Source organism: Falco cherrug, chromosome 1 (genome assembly GCF_023634085.1).
Source record: "Falco cherrug isolate bFalChe1 chromosome 1, bFalChe1.pri, whole genome shotgun sequence".
NCBI lineage: Eukaryota > Metazoa > Chordata > Aves > Falconiformes > Falconidae > Falco > Falco cherrug.
The window spans coordinates 1,839,709-1,861,216 of record NC_073697.1 but is presented as its reverse complement, the minus strand read 5'-3'; the positions used below and the strand labels follow the sequence as shown (position 1 = coordinate 1,861,216).

The 21,508-nt window shown below is 36.4% G+C and overlaps 1 long non-coding RNA gene across 1 annotated transcript in view; it reads left to right on the top strand.

Moving 5' to 3' along the window:
• Nucleotides 1-21,508, top strand: part of LOC114016380 (uncharacterized) — a 52,367-nt gene that overhangs the window by 17,944 nt on the left and 12,915 nt on the right. Inside the window, exon 2 of the long non-coding RNA XR_008733216.1 lies at nucleotides 19,906-20,004. This is a non-coding gene — a long non-coding RNA (uncharacterized LOC114016380). The remainder of the gene's footprint in view (nucleotides 1-19,905; nucleotides 20,005-21,508) is intronic.

Here is a 21,508-nt window from a genome sequence, read left to right as displayed (position 1 = left end):
CAGAAGTTAAAGGAAATTATTATAACACTCAAAAAATTCTAATTATTTATTATGTGATGTCACTTGCTTTCTGCAATGCCAGTTTCGCTTATCTAGCCAGAAGAGACTCATCTATTTAAAACATATAAAAGTTTCATTATTTCAGTCAGACAGAGAAGAAAGCAATATTTTATCTAGAAATTCTACTGTGAGCTCATACTGACAGGGACGAGCCATTAGCAATAGTCTAGCTATGAATATGCTTGGCCGTCTCATCGGCACAGACAGTAAGCCTGGAAGAGAATATTTACCCAGCCAAGGGTGATATGGCTATTGTTTCTCAACAGACAGAGTACTCTTGCCCACCTAAGTGTGTTAAACTAGAATGAGAGGCAGAACGCTCAAAGTAATGGGGAATAGGATCTAGTGGCTGTAAAAAGTAATTTTTCTCCACTGACAGTAGTTAGTGTTTCTTTTCCACTTCAATATATTATGGTTGTAGATGTAGAAATGTTTTATATGGCACATACTTTGTATGCTACATGGTTTATCACCTGTCGTGTGTTAAAATTGTAATATTAGTTGATCATACTGCCAGGTCTTTCCTCATTTAAGATTTTGTATTACTTCGAAAAATGAGAAATACCAGCCAGATATTCCATCATCATAATTCCTGTCATTTATTATTTGGTTTTGACCCCTTAGGAACTGCAGTTTCTGGAATTCATAGAATAGTGTAGTCCTTTGTATTTCAAGTCTACTTCTAAAGTTTCAGTCACCTGCAGCTCCTCCACTGGATCTTTACCTCTAACTCTGCCACTAAAACCATGTGAAAATAAGTATAACCAGCACATTTAAACATTTTTATCTACCAGCTCGTTGTCATTAGAATTTTACTGGATTTGGTGTAGCAGTTGGGGAAATAGAGAGGTTGATTTTTCTTTTTTTTTTTTTTTTTTTGAGGAGATTATTCTTTTAATAATGCAACAAGTATGTTCTATTTTCAGTCACAGCTTTGGAAGTCAAGAGCTACTCCATTGTTTTAGTCAACAGTATTTAATCCAGTGAGAAGGCAACGTTAAGTGTATTTTTAATTCCTTCTGAACCATACAGTGTTATTTTGTGTGGTTTCATGTCTGTCAGACATTTTGTAAAACAAGTATGGAAGGAATAAACTAGAATATAAATGTATCCCTTTAGAGTTCTGCTTTGTTGCATATTGTCTTGAAAGCTAGATTATGTTGTGTCCTTTAGAAAATGTGTCTGTAACTTTGCAAGAATAGGTAACTTTTAACACTTTTGAATAATGGAAATCACACAGATGACCAAAATGTAAATTATTAACTAAAGGAATTTGAAGCTGCCATGAAGGTTCTAGTTAATACCATAACTGCAGTTTCTGTATCTTTTAAATGACACTAGACTAGGATGAGATGATTTTGTTTGTTTTTCATTTCCACTTAAGTGAAAAGTTTTTTTGCCGGTGATTTAAGTCTATGCTTTAGTAATGTTGGCACCAGGCATGGATTATACTGCTTTCATTATTTTTCAGTATGGATTTGTTGCACGTTATATTTTTTTAACATCCTTAAAATTCACAATACTTACATTTTCTTCTATATAATTCTATGGAAAGATGCTGAGAATCTTTGGCAGTCTTTCTTGAGTGACATCGTCTTTTCTATGTTGATCTTATGTACAACATCTGCCATTCATTATGAGCCTGACCAACTGTCTAGTAAAGGTCTTACTGACTCTGATGGATCATGAGCTTTGGATTGTCAAATAGGAATAAACAGTCCAGTTCCTAAATTCCTTTAAACATTTATATTTTAAAATGTTCTGGATCACCACATTAACAGCAAGAAAACTTTGTCTGGCAATTTCTCTTAACTTTTTATAAGACTGATCTAAAAATTATAGATGTAGAAACTTAAGCTGCTAGCAGAAGAAACATACATTTTCAAGAATAAGAATTTGATGCATTTCAAAGAAAACTCATCCCCAATACAGCACTAAATAAAAAGATAACCAGATTTGTGTTGTCCTTCTGTATTTAGTAATTATTTTTTCCAATTAATCAAAAAGTCAGATTGGTAGACTGGTATCTGAAAAAGCTGCAAAACTTCTTTTGTAGTTCTTTTCCCCAAATCCCTATTATTTGGTGTTAGAGGACTGTTCAGATTTTCTGAAATTAAATGAAGGCAGATGATTGCTTCAAATTCTTATGACCTTAGCCAATAAAGACATTTTATCACTATGGCTGCAAAACACAAATACCCAGTATTGCAGTGTATCTCATAAGCACATAAAAATTAGTTGACCTGGAAGGATTTTCTCTCTTGATACTAGGTTAAAACCTGAATTCTGGAGAGAGAAATAATGCAAGTAGGGTTAACTGATTAGGTGAAAGCTCAGTTATAGTATTTTATTCTTAATGTAAGTCTGTATTTGATCAGCTTTGACATACTCTTTTAAGAAAAATAATTCTGCTCCAAGACACTACTTTGAGTATATCAAGAGTGTTTGTACCATGGCAGATGAACTGTTTCATTATGTCTTTTCCAGCTGGTGTAATTGTTACATTCTTTGTGTGCCAGCTCCCTAGAGGGAGAAAAAGCACATATGGTAGAGTAAAAGGTCCTGATGTGGAGTCCATGTGGGGGACAATATCATGAGATAATTGCTGTGGAGGGTGGAGGGCAAGAGTTAATCTGCTGGTTTGAAAAACATTGCAGTAGCAATATTAATGTTGCAAAGCCACAAAGAGTTTGAAAATTAAGATTTAGGGTTCTTATGCAACTTCAGTGGAAGTTACATATCATAACTTCATTATGATACAGATTTTAATTAGCGAGATGTGCTAGTTTTCCTTTAAAAAATGTACAGATATACTCAGTATTTGTTTAAACTCCATTGTTAGAACTGGTCCAGATCTTTATTTGCTAAAAAGCATCATCTTTCTCTATGGACTTTCAGATGACCTATTTCCTTGTAATAGCAGAGTGTTTCATGAGCACTCAGGCATTTACTTTAAATGTAGGCTACATGACATGAGCTGATAGTGCTGTTCCCATTTTATGGGAATCAAGTTGCAAATCAGGTTACAGAATCAAAATAGAAAGTACCTACTAATATTTGCTGCCAAATTAGAAAGATCAGAGACCTGAATAACCAGTGTATTGAGCAGTGTATTTTAGTGTCCTCCCTATTTCCATAAGCCTAAATTACGAAAATACTTAAACTTAGTTTTAATCAAAGGTACTTTGTCTGAAGCTACTTTGCCCTTCTGAAGTACCACGCACAAGAGAGTACCTGCAGCGGTAGATCATGCCAGATTCAGCCTCCACCTTTCCTCTAGTCTTGTATGATCATTTCTACACAGGTTCTGTAAGCAAGCTAGTGACCTCCTTTCTGTTTTCTCACCTGAAACAGCAGATGGCATTTATCTCTCATTTCTTTTATGTACTATATTAAAATCAGTTTTGATAACTGGTTTTCTAGAAATGAAAGAAGGGTGGAGTGAAGACTAAAACACTGCAGAGATTTTCTTGGTCTGGAAGTGGAAAATTTTTTTTTTTTTTATACTGCCAAGTACATAACAACGAAGACTACTTGACCATAAATGTTCTTGTAGTAATGTCTTCTGCAATTTACTGCCATTTACCTGTAACCTGTTGGCTGAATTGTGCAACCCATAAGGACACCAGTGAGAGCAATGATATAGAAAATAAGCTAGTGAGAATAAAATCCATTTACAAAACATTTCTCATAAAGATATGTAAAAAAAAAAAACCTGAAAAAATATTTTTAGAACTCTATCTGCCTATAAGAAAATAATGTTTAAAAATGTAAGTTTACATGCAATGTTTGTTAGCTGAAGAAATGTTGAAGAAAATATCTTCATTGTTCTCAGAGAGAAAGCACCTGCTACACATTTGGGTGGCAGAATTCCCATAGCAAATTAGGAGTCTAAAACTAGTAACAAATGGTCCAATTGTTTCTAATTTAAGATTATTGCCTTCTGGGAATGCTTTTGAAATTATGACCTCTGCGGCTGAGAACTTTAATTATGAAGGGAACAACTAGATCCCCTGTTAAGGACATAGGAAAGTGAATCACCAGGCAAACATTCATAATGTACAATCAGTTGCGGAGCATTCCTTAGAAACTCAGACCTCAAGTGTCTAACTAAAGCTATCTGTGAAAGCTCTTAGCTTAGAGCTCATGGAATTCTATGGAAGAAATCCAGACTGGTTCAACCAGTATGAAGTAGTGACTGTAAATCACAGATTACTAAATGACTGCTCTAGGTACTGCTTTTAGTGTTGGTGAAGCCCAAGCGGACATCAAATCTGAAAGAAATCAAATGTTTTATCGATGTTCTCTTGCTTTACTATTTTAGGAATATAAACATTTCCCTATTGCTGTATCAAAAGATGTTGGCATAGGAGTTTGATTTTTCTTTTAAATGTAGCAAAAGACTTGGTTGGTAACTGTAAGGAATATCAGAAGTATAACTGAAATATATAAACATGAAATTAATTTATCAATTGGAGAGGCACAGTATGTGTATACATAAACTTTTCTTCAATTCCTTAACCTAAAGGGATTGCCTCTTCAGTATGAAAGTGATGTTAATCTCAATGCCCCTTCTGTTTTAGTTTTTCTTTAGCAAACCAAAAGAATTCCAATTAGTTCTAAATCTTGTCAATTAGTTTCAGTTAAGACTGACCTTTTTACATGTGGGAAATTGCAATATGCCTATAAATTTATCACTGAACATCAGAGGTTTAACAAGATGCTGTTGTCTCTCTTAATCCTGTTTTGCTACTGATGTCCTCCGTGAAAGTCAGGACTAACCCAGAGAGAAGGCAGCCCACACAGTTTTTGCAGAGAGAGCAGACGTCTTGTACTGGCTCTTAAAAAAAAGACATAGGTGAGTCCAGGTCTGAATCAGAAGTTACTGCAGAGCAGGGATGCACCTTTTTTTTTTTTTTCCTTTTTGAGCCACTGTCTACCCTTTTGAGCTTCAGATATTGCATTTTAGATGAGTTCTGCTTCAGATTTTAGAAGTTTGAAAATGCCTTCAATAAAATGAGTGGTAATGCCTGCAAAAGGTGCAGAAGTGAGGAAGGTAGGTAGTCCCTTTCTCTAAATGTTTTACTTAAAAATGACAAACCCAAGCCTGTGACTATGCCATTACATTACTGAGCATTCATATGTTACTGAGTATTGTGTACGGTTCTGCTTCTCTCACCCCGTTGCTCTCCCAGCGTGGTTCCTGCTAAGAAGGTATTAGTGTTTGAAAAGACAGGAGAGAAGTGGTAAGGAAGATCGAAAGAATCGAACACATTCACAACCTTACAGAAAAACTCAGGAAGGTAAGGCTTTCCTGCCTAGAAGGCAGACAGCTGCAGGGTGGGATAACAGAGGTTAGAAGTTAGAGGCTAGAAGTGCAACTGAGAGAACAACGTTTATTCTGTTCATACATTCTCCTCTGGGTATTTGGGTTTGATTACTACCTGTGAAAAAACAATAAGCTAATTAGACCTCCAGGGCATTCTTAGGTTCTTGTGACATCTCAGACTGAGGCAGTAACAGTTTATCGTCATAAACTGCATGGACAATACAAGGAGGCAGCCTAATACAAATGGCTTTATCTAAAATGCAAACCACTGTCTTAGAATTTTTTTTCTAGAAGGAGCTAGATACAATACAGAAGTAAGGCAAATTCCAACAAGAAACACACTAAATTACTGGTGAGAGAACTAGAAATCTGTTTGCTGTGTGAGCAGATCTTTGGTAGGATTAATATGATCAAGCATTTTATAAGAAGTGGAAGATTATAGGATCTGCAGACGGGTATCCCCTAATTCGTAATTTCTCAAAACTGTAGCTCCAGTTTTGTGAATCCCCCTGTGGTACTAGCTAACCTGTCTTTCAGGGCACGAAAGAAGTTAAGAGGGAAGCATATCACACTGCTGCCCCACCTGGATTTGCTGTTTGGCTTTTAAGGGTGAATAATATAGTAACCTTTCTAAAAGTGCATTTGTCTTGAGCACCAAACGGACCTTAGGTGTCCTCTGTCTTTTTGAAGCACAGGAACCCATGGATTGTCTAAGCTGCTTCAACTAAATGCAGTTTACAATGCATGTTTAGCTTTATTTTGTCATAAACTTGTATGGATAAAAGATAATGTTTCTATGAAAGATAGTGTTAAAACAGCTTGAACCAGCTACTGACTACTCAGTTTTTGTCCAGGTGAAGTGCTCATTCACCTCACTAAGAATGTAAATTGAGCAATTCTTGCATACTTGTCTTTGCATTTGCAGACATAGAATTTGAGCTTTGACAGACATAGGAAGAAAATTTTGCTATTTTCTGTCTATAGATGTCTGAAAATAAACCCATTTGCAAACAACTGAATTTTGCTTTATTTATACAATTTATACAATAAAGGTTAACAACCATAGTAGTTTACTGCTTTGATGCTTATGGTTCTTTACCACTTTAAAAAAGTCCTTCTAATTTTTCTCTTCCCAAAATAATCAAGTTTTGTGATTAAAATTTTGTGGTGTGAAGAGATAAGGGAAAGCAAATAAATTATTTACTATTCATGAGGAGTCTCTGCTGATAAAGCAATATGCTCCTTATCTATTGATTTTAAAGATCAAATGAGGTACTCGGGTTACATTTCTGTTTTGGTTAAGTAAGGTCAAATAACCTTCACCTCGGTACTCTCACCTTCCAATTTTTGAATGATTATGATAAATTAGTTGTTGATAGAGATCATCTTACTGAAACTATAACTTGAAAACTTTCAGAATAAATGCAGATAATTTTGCTATAGATAACTGCTTACTGTGAGTGCAAGTGTAAAAGAGAAATAATTGTTGTGTAAATACTTTGTAAGGATCATCCCAAATTTTATTTGTCTGTAGTCAGATTAAAGCCCAGTACTCCTCCACTCAATAGAATACCAAACTTTACAATTTTAATTTAATTTCTTGGCATCACTGAAAATATGCTGGATAAATTATTATTAATTGTTGTGGTTATTGTTGTTATTATTATTATTAATATTCAACACCTATTTAGAGCTCTGTCCCACAAATATTGTTGTACATGAGCAATGCTTGAATTTGTTTGATTAATCAGAATAGGACTCTGGAATATATCCAAAACAGGATTTCTGTGCTGTAGTGCTGTGGGTTGTACCACTTCTGTTCTAGGCACCTGCTCTGCAGCCCAGTCCAAAGTGAGTTAGACACTGAGCTTTCTTACTTGATGCATGGATGAAGCGTGATGTCTCACAGAGGAATCATTCCATCTCGGACAGCCAAGTTACTGAACATTTAGCATCAATATGCCCAGGCCAGACTGCTCTACTTGAGCAGATGTCGTATCTGAAAGGTATGGGTTGAGCTCTAAGATGAAAGCACAGAATGCAGTTTTCACCCTGTTAAAAGGTGTTCATGCCCTTCCTCTCTCCTAAAATAAGTGATTTTGATATAAACAGACAGAGACGGTACAGGCAAGCTCATTTTTACACAGGTGATATTTTCTCTTTTTTTTCCTGGTATTAGAGATCTCATCTAATTGACCTAGATTCTGTTATTTCCCCTCCATGAGTAGAGTGATCTGTAGAGGATAGTTTCCTTATTCCTTAGATTTCTGCCTTTCTCAGGGGTGCCCTTATTACATGTATCTATATACTCATATATAACTCTTCTGTGAAAATTGTGCAGTTGTAAATAATTAAAAATTCACCAAACCAAAATAGAATGAAAATTAGTAGGATTCTGTAGTCTGGGTTAAAATTCCTTATATCCTGGTTCCTGATCCAAGAATCTATGTCCAAGAGAACCGCACCTTCCTACAGAGCTTTCCAACCCATGCCTCCTACCAATTGGTGACTAACCAATGTGAGATAGGCAAATCCACTTTCTGGAAAAGAGGTGATCAAGGTTTCCAAGTCCACCTTCTAAATTCTCATCCTTTAAATAGTTTGAGTGGATGAAACTGGCAAGGTCACATGGTCTTTTTCTTTCCAATGATTCCCAAATGGCATAGATGATGTTCCAGACACCTTAACTGAGCCTGCCCTAACATAGCTGTCACTGCATAAGCCACAAAGGTTACTTACTGTTCCATTATCGTGCCAGTCTTGGTGGACATCAAGGTGGACTTTTCAGCAGGCTTCACCTGGAAGGTTCATAAGTCCTGTCTTTTCCATAACTCCAGCCCCATAATTGAAGGGCACAGTTGCACCTTCTTTCCATGCAGGAGCAGGGTCATTTGCTAGCTGTCAAAACAAATAAGGAAAGAACTTGACTTGGGGAACACAAATTAAAAATTGTGTGTGAAATATAGAAAAGGGATCATCAGGCAGATGTCACATATCGCCTTCTGGAATGTGGTTTATAAATCAGGTACAGCTTGTAATATAAGGAAGATCAATACCCTATTTGCCATTTTTTTCTGTGTCGGTTTTGATCATCTACATGTTTGTTTGAAATCTCAGTCATGAAGTGAACTATACTGAATTCATCGAAAGCACTTCAGTGTCCACCTCACACTTTCTATACTATTTCCAAGTGATAAATCACATATTTCAATAGTTGCTTTAATGCACCATCATTTCCTACAGCTTTCCTTTTAATATTATAATGGATTAGATACTAGATTAAAAAGTCAGAAAAGAAACAAAGTTAAAACTTTTCACAGCACCTTTATTTACAACTGCAACTTGATATTACCAAATGCATTTCCAAAGTCAGAAATTTTTCCCCAGTCAAGAAGTTACATTCCAGTCAGTTAAATCTTGGTTACATTCAGTTGCAGCATCATTTATTTCTGTATTTCTTGGCTATTTCTTGAGATTTACTTGACACTTCAGTTTCATATTTTGTTTCAAATACAGCTTCTGTCACCAGTTCTGAAATATGGTGCAAACCTACGGTTTTTTTGGTTGAATCTATCCATCTCTTCACCATGCTGTACCATTGCCATCAATGTACTATGACAGAATATGAACCATTTAGTTTTCTCTTGAGATCTCATCTTACCCTCCTACCTGCATTAGGAAAAGTTGTGTACTGTCCTCTTTTGAAGCTGTCATCTCAGTATTGTGCTTGAATATCTCCCCTTTTTTGCCTTCATATAGGAATGTTACTTCCTTTATAAAGTCATGTTACTTTATAAAACAAATCTGTTACTCTGATCTGTCTATTCCTGCTGTCAATAGTGCTGGGTAGTAACCAGTTGGATTTGCACTGCAGTGTATTCACTGTTTCACCCATTGCCATGCTACTTGATCTCCAACCTACACAAAATATTTGCAACAATGCTTTAATTTCTTAAAGCATATTGATTTTCGGCAATCTTTTTATGACACTTCTCATGGAATACACACAGCTTGCCAGCTGTTGAACAGAAATCTGTATTTCTCATCTTAATGTTAAAATATTATCTCCCTCATAATTTTTGCGTAAGAAAAAAAGGTGGATAATGGATGCATTATCAAACTTATGAAAATGTAGCCATTCTTATTTTCAACATGATTCAACTTGACCACATAAAATTAACACTACACTTTGTAACTGCTGAGACATTTCTGAGTGTGTGTTACTTACTGCAGTATCCAGGCAACTGATGATTTGAAGAAACTGAGCCGCAGAGTATTTCATTATGTTCTTATAATTTGTTTTGGCAAAGATGATTAATTTTTATTTTTACAGTCAGTGTAGGGTAATATTAAAATGTCATTATTTAAAAAAAAACAACCCACAACTGTTTAATTAACCTCAAGAACAAATAAAAGAACTCTTAAGTCCTCATGAAAACTGGCTTGTCCAGAAATTGCAGGAGTAGCCATTCGGCCTCCAGGACATAGGTTTGGCTGTCAGTCTAACTTCTAGCTCTTGTTTAAACCATGTTGTGCTCCTGGGAAATCCTTTGTAATTTTTTCTCCATCTATAAAGTGAGGATAAGCATAAGCCTTCTTGTAAAATGTCACATGGTCTGCAGATGGGAAGTGGTGTGTAAAAGCTCGGTAACTATTATTCAGATTATATATAACCTACCATTTTTTGGTTCGTACTCTACCTCCTTTTCTGCATTCAGGCTAACGGCAACATCTCCCCTGCCTATCAGTCATTTGCAGGACAGTAGAAATCTCATGTTTCTGCTTGTTTTTGTCTACAAATGGGGTAAAATTTCAGTGCTAAAGCAAGAGTACAGGCTGAAGGGCAGAGTGTGCTGGAAGCAAAAGAAATGTGTTCCATGATCAGCAGCCTTCCAGAGATCCCAGGAGACCCTGGCAGAGTGTAGGAAATGGAACCCAGTAAGATTTCACAACAGAGAGTGGAAGCTGCACAAACCTCTGCTGTCTGCTGACAGTCAATGACACTTTTCTTTGCTACAGGTTCGCCTGTGAGGGAAAGCTGGATGAAGAGTGACTAATTCCAGCTCGTTTTTCACTAGTGTATTAGGGCTTCAGTAGCGTGCAGTTGAGTTCCCTGGATTTAGTTTTGACCTCACAAGCAACTGTGGGTGGAAGGTCGCTTCTTCCTTATGATAATTGTAGGTAGAAAATAGCCATGGTATTTCAGTGACATATATGCTTCAAATAATTTCACTTTGGATTTTCGGACCTTTCTGCATTTTTTTTTTTCTATAATGAAGTATATACAAGTATCACTAAGCTACCAAAACATAAACACTGAGCTGTGAAATAGTTAGTTATTGATACTTACTGCTTGATTGCTGAAAGGTAAGTAATTTGGCACAATTTGTGTATTACAAATTCTAAGAGCACATAGCTCAGTAGAGCTGTTTTCTTAAATTACTAACGTAGAAATGCCTTTGCGTTCAAGAACTGTGTTTTCTGCTACAATTCCTTAAAACATTTTCTTCAAGGAATCCCAGAAGCAGGATTAAAAGCATTGCTCTAATGTGAAAATAAATAAATAAAAAGAGTAAACCATCTTCTAAGCCCCATTACTCATCTGAAAAATTACAGCATGATGGCTTTTAAAGGTATGATTCAATTGCTCTCTCATAAACATTTAGTGCTTGAAATGATAGAATGATAGAATCATTTAGGTAGGAAAAGACCTTGAAGATCATCAGGTCCAACCGTTAACCCAGCACTGCCAAGTCCATCGCTAAACCACATCCCTAAGCACCGCACTGCGTGGTTTTTTTAACGCCTCCAGGGATGGCGATTCCACCACCTCCCTGGGCAGCCTGTTCCAATGCTTGACCACCCTTTCAGTGAAAAAAATCTTCCTCATATCCAATCTAAACCTCCCCTGGTATAACTTGAGGCTGTTTCCTCTTGTCCTGTCACTTGTTATCTGGGAGAAAAGACCGACCCCCACCTGCCTACAGCCCCTGCCAGGCAGTTGTAAAGAGCAATAAGGTCCCCCCTGAGCCTCCTCCTCTCCAGGCTGAACACCCCCGGTTCCCTCAGCCGTTCCTCATAAGACTTGTGCTCCAGACCCTTCTTCTCTGGACACGCCCCAGCACCTCAACGTCCCTCTTGCAGTGAGGGGCCCAACGCTGAACACAGGATTCGAGGTGCGGCCTCACCAGTGCCCAGTACAGGGGGACGATTGCTGTCCTGGTCCTGCTGGCCACACTATTTCTGCCAGGATGCTGTTGGCCACCTGGGCACACAGCTGGCTCATGCCCAGCCGGCTGCTGACCAGCGCCCCAGGCCCTTTCCCCCAGGCCCTTCCCAGCCGCTCTCCCCCAGCCTGTAGCGCTGCGGGGGGCTGGTGTCACCCACGGGCAGGACCCGGCACTGACCCGTGTTCAACCTCATACAAGTGGCCTCGGCCCATCGGTCCAGCCTGTCCTAGATGTCCTAGGTTATCCGGCTTGGCCTTCAGCTGCTGCTCTGGATGGCATGGGCATCCCATAAACCCATAAGCTGAATCTAAATGTGCAGCAGTGATGTCTCAGATATTCCAGAACATTTTAGGTGGTACAAGATACAGCTCTGTGGGCAGCAGAATCAAGTTCCATGTATTTTTCTTTACCAAAAGCATTTGTCATTTTAAAAGGAGGAAGGAAGTGCTGTATTAGTTTCTAACACAGTGATGTATTCGGATTTATGTCAGTCACGTTCAGAAGATACTGCTCAAACCAAAGCCTGGAGAGGAACCTTTTGTCCTACAGTATAGTTAACATCAGCTTTGCCTCACTCTGTTCTAGTTTGTCCTAAATAGTTCTCTATCTAAATTTTGCTTAAAATGAAGCTCTAGGTTTTATTTAAAGTCATAATGAATAATAAAAATCTATCAGCATGAATTAAATAATTTAAAAAGAAAGGCAATGATTTATTTATGCATCTAGAGTATCATACAATATTTAATATAGAGGGGTATAGACTGAATCAGCAGTAACTTCTCTGGTATTTCATAGATGCATTCAGCTGGATATCAGCAAGTTGCTGTTATATCTGGCAACTATGGAATAGTTGCATCCCTGATGTGTCTTTGTCCTGTGCTAGAGGAATATGTATGCATATGTGTGTACACATTACATTTAGGACCAATGAGTATGTTAATTTTTTGGGGGCTGTGCTTTAAAAAAGAACACGATCCAACTAAATATTTTACATGTTAATTTTGAATACTTCTTTTTCCAGTCACTAAGTGTGCCAGTCTGATTTAAAGTAGTTTAGCATTTTAGATATTAATAGATCTTTGAAATCAGAACAGCTAATTCTTAAAGGTTAGCATAGTTTTAAATGCTTTGGTGGGTTCAATCCCAACTTCTGGTATTCATATGCAGAATTTATATCCACTGAAACAAATAAAATGATATGAAAATATTAAGGCATACTTTGACACTGAAAGAGTGGTGTGCTTAACTGTGGGATTTGTAGCTTAAAAAACTTGAAAAACCATGAAGTAACTTTTGAAATAAAATTCCTGTTAGTTAATACCGAAACAGCAAAGAAATGTCAGTTTCTCTTAGTATTGCATGTCTTGGACTCTTCACTTACATCCAACCTATTCTTAATGGAAGCATAAGATTTTATTAAGGCAAAAAAGATTAATGTTAATTTCTATGGCAAATTGTCAAATTTCTAGATCTGAAGAGGAAGCTATATGGCTTCTTTTTTCTTAATCATACCTTAAGCTAGATCACCAGTATTTTTTTTGTTGTTGTTGTTCCTAACCAGGATTTTGTGGGGAATGTATGAATTGACTGCCATTATTGCTACAACATTTGGGAATGTTTTGTCATTACAGCAGATCTGAGTTGACTTACAGAAATTCTTTTGGTCTTCTTAAGAAAAGCAGAGCTCTGGAACTAAAGCTCAGCTGAATGTCCCAGACAGGGTTTATAAAATGGTGCAAAATAATGTTTCTCATTCAGAACTTTTCTTGTGGTTAATGAGGTATTGAAGGCTCACTTTGACCAAAATGCCAGCTTCTGCTCACAATGACACTGCTACAATTGTGTCCTGTTGTGATTCATCAGTAGAAAATTTCAGGAGGATATCTAAGTAAAAAGGGAAAGGTTTTCAGTGCTTTTCCCATTTTATGATAATCTAAGATTTATTTCTATTTAAGCTCTCTATATAATGTATATAATGGGTGTTACATATGTGAAAAAATAGATCTATCTTTGTGATGTAATTAGAACTTTACTTTCCAGAATGTAATGTTGTATCCTTTCAGGATAAACCATGAGTTGAGTCTCAGTATTAGCATTTAAAACATCCACAATGTGCAAGCCACAGCATATGGTTTGTGGGAATTGGTGATGATATGGTATTAAGGTAGCAATCTAAAAACATGCTTCTCTCCCAGAAAGGATAAGATTTATGTGAAAAGTGAGCTTATTTATGCACAAAACTGTAAATAAAGTTAAAAATACTTTTAAGTTAGAAATAGATCTGTATTTCGGATTCAGATTTGAATATGGACGTCCTTAAAAATCAGGAGAGTCTGTGTCTAGATGTATGGGCGTGATATTTCTGAGAATCTTAGGTTGCCAATACTGAATACCAAATATATTTATTTGGACATCAGAAATATCCACAGACAAGTCATTCAGTGCAATGTACGATAATACCCTAAATTAACCGACCAAATTTCACTCAAATTTTTGGTGTCACTTCTGGATACAATGCACAACTGTAGTTAGTAAGGATTCCATACTCAGTAATTCTTGATAGTTTAGTAAGGATGAAACAGTAAGAAAACTTACAGAAATGTCAGCTGTCTCGCAGAATGTAGAGTTAACCTTGTTCTCACCTTAAAATAACATGTTAAAGAAAGTGTCATTGATGGCTTACTGGATAGGGAATTTTTTTCCATTCTCTTGCTGAAGAAGGAAGCTTTTTCATGCTATCACATTGATGGCAGTCATTTGGCAGAATATAAAACATGTGATGATCACAAGTAGCTTTGTAAAATCTGCTTGTCCCCTTTTAAAACTGATGTTTAATCTGTTTAGAAAAAGACAGAGGTACAGTTTAAAAAATTCCCTGTAGCATATCTTGAACAAACTTTACACGTTTGCTATTCCAGTCTAAGCCATGAAATACTGAACCTCCACAAAGTTTTTCGAAGCAGCTGGCAACACAAAACTTTGTGTTAGAAGATTTTTGTTTATTTTTAGTAATCAGTTGCTTTGTTTTGAGTCATGGTGGTGATGGTATTGCATCTTGAGCACGGTCCCCGCACATGTTGATTTCATTATAGTTCAGTTAACATAGGGATGTGATGATTGGCAATATCATCACTGCAGGGTGTGGCAGTGGGCAGAGAGGAGCAGTGAGCGTTGCAGAACAGCGCATGTTCCACTCTACAGAAATGACAAGCAAATCTCTTCCTGTTACATGAACATTGTGCCTTAGTGCTTTGAATTTTTGTGACATATGCCGTAAGTTTCAGTTTTTGCAAACACTCCAGTTATTTGTACTTATTCAGTAAAAAACATTCCAACATTTTGATTACAATTTTCTTTGTAGAAAAAATATCCTAATTAAATCTGTCATTATTTTCAGAGTTAGAGCAAGCGTGGGTGATAGATTTTGCTGCCCACTTTATTTTTTTTTGAAATGGTTGGATTGGCTGGCTGAGGTATTAAAACCAAATGGCAAAAAACCAAAACAAACCACAATTTATCCTTTTCACTGCAAGATTGCTGGCATTCTATTTCAAGCATCTTAATTCAGTCAGAAAAATCTCTATGAATTAGCAGTCCTTAATATATTTTTATTTGTTGTTGTTGTTCACATTTATGATTGTATGTATCTATTCCTTGCATTTTAGGCAGTTCTGTTTCATGACTGTATTGGCAATGCAACATATGAATATTAATTCCTTGCAAAGGCACTCCCAATAACAGTTCTACGTCTCTTTCTCTTACAATTTATCATGCATCAGGCACAACAATATCTAGTTGCTCTTTAGAATACACACTTTGTATTCTAAAAAAAAAATAAATAAATGTGTTCTGTGTGGGTTAATAGACCAGATTTGTTTGCAGGTTGGAGCAGTGTGAGAAGTTAGCCAGGATCTAGCTTGGGCTCTGATTTCTTGTTCCAGGTTAGAGCAGCTTAGGGTTTGCTCTAACAAGCACCCGCTGAAGGCAGTTCTCAGAGCTGTCTTTTGCCATGACTCCTTTCACAGCTTTGCTACGTACTTCTGTCCAAAATCTGCAAAAATGGAAATGTAACCTGGCAAAACCAGACCAGTCAAATATTGCCAGAATGTAATTAAAGATATCTAGCATGCTGAAAAATCCCTTTACAATGTCACAGCTGGTATTTTGTACAGAGGTAATGAGTCTGATTGATTAAAACGTAGCAGATATCCCAAAGTGCCTGAATATTAGCACTGGATTATTTATGTAGTATTAACTACTTTGTTATTTATTCATGGTTTCCAGTCGTTAATTGCATCTTTTTGCTTTTTCATATTTTTAGAAGCTGTGTTGTACAATAAAATATGGTATTGTGCAACAAAATTAGTACTGAATAAAAAAGAGTTTAATGCAGTGTCTTAGCAATGATGGCACAAGTTAATGTGTGCATTTCTGAGCTTAGTTTGCTTTCCAGCATACTGCATTTTCTGTAGGACAAACATACATATATCTCTGTAAGATTTTATGTGATGACAGATTATTGAAACAACCTCTCTCCCTAGTATTTCTCAACGTTTTTACTTAATGCTAAATTTTAGAATCTATTAGTCCAGCAGACTTTTAAAAAATCACTAATAAAATAGCTATTTGTTCAGAGGAAGAAAAAGTGATTTATAGTCAACAAAAGAAGTCAGAAGTCTGAATAGTCAATGCCAGGAAAAGCCTGAAGTGGCAGAAGTAGAAGATTATTAATGGAAAAATAAATTGATAATAAAAAGTACATTTTCCAAGTATAATTTTCTTCTAATGTTATGTAAATATTCAAAATCCAAAACAGATGTAACTGATGCCAAATCAATTTCTGTACATATTTTCCTTTCAGCAACTTGGAAAGTGATATGATTTCTGCTTAATGAAAATGAAAATTGGTCCAAGAGGAAAAAGCCAATTTCATATGGCTTTAACTCCTGTAGCGTAATTTCTGATCTGTGTACTTTCTCTGACCGATGATACAAGCATTATCTGAAAGACCATTAACGTGAAATGGTGTTAGTGCAAAAAATCTGTCAGAAATTGTAGATCATTGATAAAGAGAACTAAAAGGAAGGTTAAAGCCCTCGCAGACCGACTATAGAACACAAGCAGAATCCAGTCTTAATACACTTTTTGGTAAATAAATTGGGATGCTTTCAAAATTATACAATCTTGACAAAATGACATATCAATAATGATCTACTATGGATATTATTCTTTTGGTTGTTTTATTTAATTCAGTGTGGAGTTTTTCAGTCTTTTCAGTTCCCAACGGAGTAGCATAGGGGAAGTGCAGAGTTTAATACTACAAAAATTTATTAACATTTATCTTAGATAATCAGACTAACAATGGAGGGTGATTAAGAAAAAAATGAACATTTTATACATATCTCTTACACTCCACTTCCATAACCAGTCAATATTTTTCTGTTAAACTCCTCTTATAGACAAAAGCTGTATATTTAAAGCTTATGTGTGTGAAACTATATGGGTTTATATATATAAACAAATATATTTAAAATAGCCTGATAATTACAAATATTCCATTGCAAAAATTATCAATTCAAGCAAGCACAATGAAAGGAGAAATTAAATAGTATTCTAAACAGACTTCTAAATCACTGTAACTTTGCTCATGTTTAATTTTTTTATTATTTTATTTGCTCAATTTGGTCGATATACTAGGATTAAAAATACTGCCTTTTGAGTTATAAAAACTTTATTTGTATACATTAGAAATAGATAAGTCTGGAAAATGTAAAATTAACTAAACAGAATACTTACATGCATGTAGATCTCAACATTTCTGTTGAGAATTCTCTGAATTCTCTGTACAATTGTGAATTCTATGTACATTTTCCCACAAAGAAACCATTTAGAGTGCTTTCAGAGTAAAAATATCATAAATTAATGAAAGTGTGGAGATTGAACTGGAAAAAGCTACATGTTTAAAGGAGTATTTATAGTCCGTGGAATCTTTTAAGCTGAGTGTGTGAAAATTTTTCTTCACATGAAATCACGTAAATGAGCTACATTATTTGAAATAGCATGCAATTATCTCTAGATACGTAAGTACAAATTAAAAAAAAAATCCAAAATTGTTTTAGATATTGAAGTTTACTTATTCTTGGCGAAATAAACGCCGGTATACTTCACATTTATAACATGGATGTTATATACTAAACAACAGATAATTCTAATTTGCAAGTTTTATTTAACTGTTTTATCTTTATTGCATTAGACCATGTTGTGTGTCACACAAATAAAGAAGATGAAGTTAATCTCCCCTAACATTTTTATGTCTACTACTTAGCCTGTCACGTGAAGCTGTTTTCATAGTCAATGACGGGTAGTCAACATAGTCAACAGAATCTAGAGTCCATTTTACATTAAGTTGGCAACTGTGTTTGGTTAGGTGAATCACACCCCATGTTTCTCTCCATGGAACACAAACCACATTGTTCTTGACTAGCACAGATGTTGTTTGCGCTGAACATGCCTGTGCTTCAGGGAGACAAATCCTGTGCAGTGAATCTGAGTTATCTGAGTGAATCAGAAGTTCTGTGCAAACTGTTGACCCAGCAAACAGCATTTTTTTTATTTGGCAGAATGACAGCATCCTACAAATGGTTTCGATGTCTGGTACATGTCCTGTCCAAGTGATATGGGCATTTTCAGTGCTTCATACCAGGTCCACAGGACTTACTGCATGTATACAAGCTGTTGCCACAGTATATGTCAGGTTGAAGAAATCCAAGATGCAAAAGGCCTGTCAGCTTGCCTGCTGTTAGAAAACTTCTCAGGCATTTCTTGATCTGCAGCAAATGCTATACCACCGGGACTGTTGGACATCCTGGGCAAATGTCATGCTGCCATGTTTTTCTCAGGCAAGATTGCCAAAAAGACAGTTATTCTGAGGAAATCCAGAATTACATTAGCTCTCATACATTTCCTGAAAAGCGTACCAAATGTACAGATTTCAGTTGCCCTCCGATTTCTAGCAGTGATTTTTCATAATGCAATATAAATATAATTGCATGCATATAACAAGAAATGGAAGGGAAGGACTGATCTTATGGAAAGGCAGTGGTAGGTCCTCAGAACTAATTTTTCACATTGGTTTTATGAATCGATGGAGCTAAAAAGCCTTGGAGACCTTTTTGGAATTTCTTAGCAGAAATAATACAGCCCAGCAGAAATTGGCTGGGCCTAATAAAACACAAGGCAGCTCAACTAGGTATGAAGTTGTTGTTGTCATTAGAAAATCACTGGCCATCTTGTTGAGCATAATGTGCAATAAGCTATAGACTGTGGATGTCAAATTCAGCATTGGAAATATTTTCTTGAAAATAGAAGAGCCCAATATATGCTACGTCATCAGTACTCACAAGCAGGAGAGACAGATCAAAGCTTTTAAGGTCTGAACTCTACAGTGTGAAAATTGAGGACAAACAAAATAATCCATCCAGTTGAAGAGCAAATGACAATACAAGTGAGGTGAAACCCTCCTTTAAACTGGGATTCTAAGGAGTAGTATGTAAGGGCCCTTTCTGAGAAAAGGCTTTGTTCATTGTCTGGGTGCCGGGTTGCAGTGATAGTGCCACAGCTGTCTGCAGTGGGGGGTGTCCCAGAGCCTCCCAACCAGGGGCATGCCCAAAGACCACCACATCTCAACTATCTGGGAAGAAGAGGCTTCCTCAGATGAGCATAAAGGGCTTGGTGGAGTGTGAACTGCTGTAAAGGGCCTTTGCTGTGTGTAGGCATATTCCAGGGCAGAACGTGGGTGGCTAAGCAATTGTATATAACCGGTATTTATGTATGTAACGGGGGATCTCGCCTGGGGTTTGTGCCATCACACGCCACAGTAGTACAGTAGTAGTTTAGATATAACTCATAACCTTTATTTCAGATGGTTGTGTGCATTGTCTTAGAAGCTATGCAAAGACCATATGAGATAGGAAGAGCCTACCTTTCTAAAAAAAAGAAGAAAAATTATATGAGAAGGGAATTTCCTGTTTTCTTTTTTGCAAACATTACTTTTACAACTTTGAGTGCTTTTTTCAGTAAGGCAAAGCCATATAAAGCACCCAGGTACTGCAGAAAGGCATTTCTCATTAAAATCCAAATGATCCAAATACCCTATCCATGTCTTTACAGTGATCGCTTGCAAATAATGTTTGATAAATGAATGCTTGCAATTAATCCTTTGATTTAAAAATGTATTTGTATCATAATCTAAAAGACTAAAACTACATCTGTTCCTTTTTCTACTAGCTGCCTTCAGTGGATTTATGTGACTATGTAATGGAGTAATGGAGATTAACAAGAAAGTGCTGTTTATTTTCAGAGACTGTATGGAACTCAGCAGAAAAGGTATTGGAAATGGGTAAATTTTCATTTTTCTCTTCTGATTTAAATAGATGCATGAAGAAAGGATAATTGTCAGTAAATGGAAACTAAGAAATAATCTGACTGAAAAGAATTGCAACCCTGAAAAACCTATAAAGCACATGGGTTTGCTTCAGATCATTCAAAAGTTTGGACACACTGGGCAGGTCACTGACAATCTAAACACATGCATCCAGGCATTCTGTGTTCTGGGGTGCAGCCTTTCTGACTGTGCCTCATGTGCCAGGCAGGAACACTTTGCCCTGCGTGCAGGAGTCCTTTTCCCCCTGATTTCTGTATCAGGTACCTGACTGGATCACCCTACATCTTTAGAATCCACATGCTCTAACTTCTGGGGGAAGCCAGAATACGTGTATGTCTCAGGGGAGTGCAGAAAGTATACACAGCTCTTCCTCCAGAAGTTGAGAAGCGCTTTTGTGTTCCAGAGGTCTCTTTTCTCTTGTGAAAAGCAAACTATCCAAAACAAGTAGAGGATATGATTACAATACTCATAAAGATAAAAAGTATTAACCATCATTATCATTAACTCATAGACCTCAGAGTCAGCTTTTGAGGATAAAAAACATCTGGGTCTCATATATGAAACATTAAGTGAATGAATTTATTTGAGCAATTTGTTAAATGAACCTGGGGCAGTGACAATAAAAATAAAGGGAATATGCTACCTGTGTAATACCCAGCATGTCTAAAAGTTATTTGACATTTTTTTCACTGGAAAATCAATACTACAAGAAAGAGAAATTCATAACAGCTGAAGAGCAATTTGTATGCCAGCATTCACCGTATATCTTGAGATACGTGTATGTCCTGCCAGGAATCACATTAAATAACTTGTAGCAGAAAATACTTTTCACTATAGTATAAGGCAGAAGAGGACTGTTATAGGGAGCTCTTGTATAATTTTAAAAGGAGTAAAATGTCTGAAATTTTCCTTCTCAATATAGGTTGCATTGTTTTGGCCGAGGATACATTCAGTAAAGTATTTAGTTGGTTGTATTTGAATTTAGATGAAAACAAAGCCAAATGCTACACAAAACATAAATGGTAAGGAAATGTGAATTTCAGTGAGGAGCCCAAATTTATCTGCCAATTTCCTGCCTACCTGTACTGCTACATAGTTATGCTATGTTAAATCCAAGATCTTTGAAAACTGTAATGAACCAGTATCCAAACCTTGAAGATCCACTCGCCATTCGTAGCGATTTGTTCCTTTCAGGTACATACTTCACTCCAGTTCTCATCAGCGCAGTTATTAAGTGTCATCAGGATGATGTTAAGAAACACAAACACTGAATACTATGGACTCATGAGTTAACTTTTGTTAGTCCAGAAGTCTTCTTTACATAAATAACATAAACTTGGGGGGTAATGCTTCTGTCAGATGTTCCACTCATGATTTATGTAACTTAATCCTAAATTTCTTTTTTAGTTTTGTTAAGTAAGATAATACTGTACCTTATATATATTA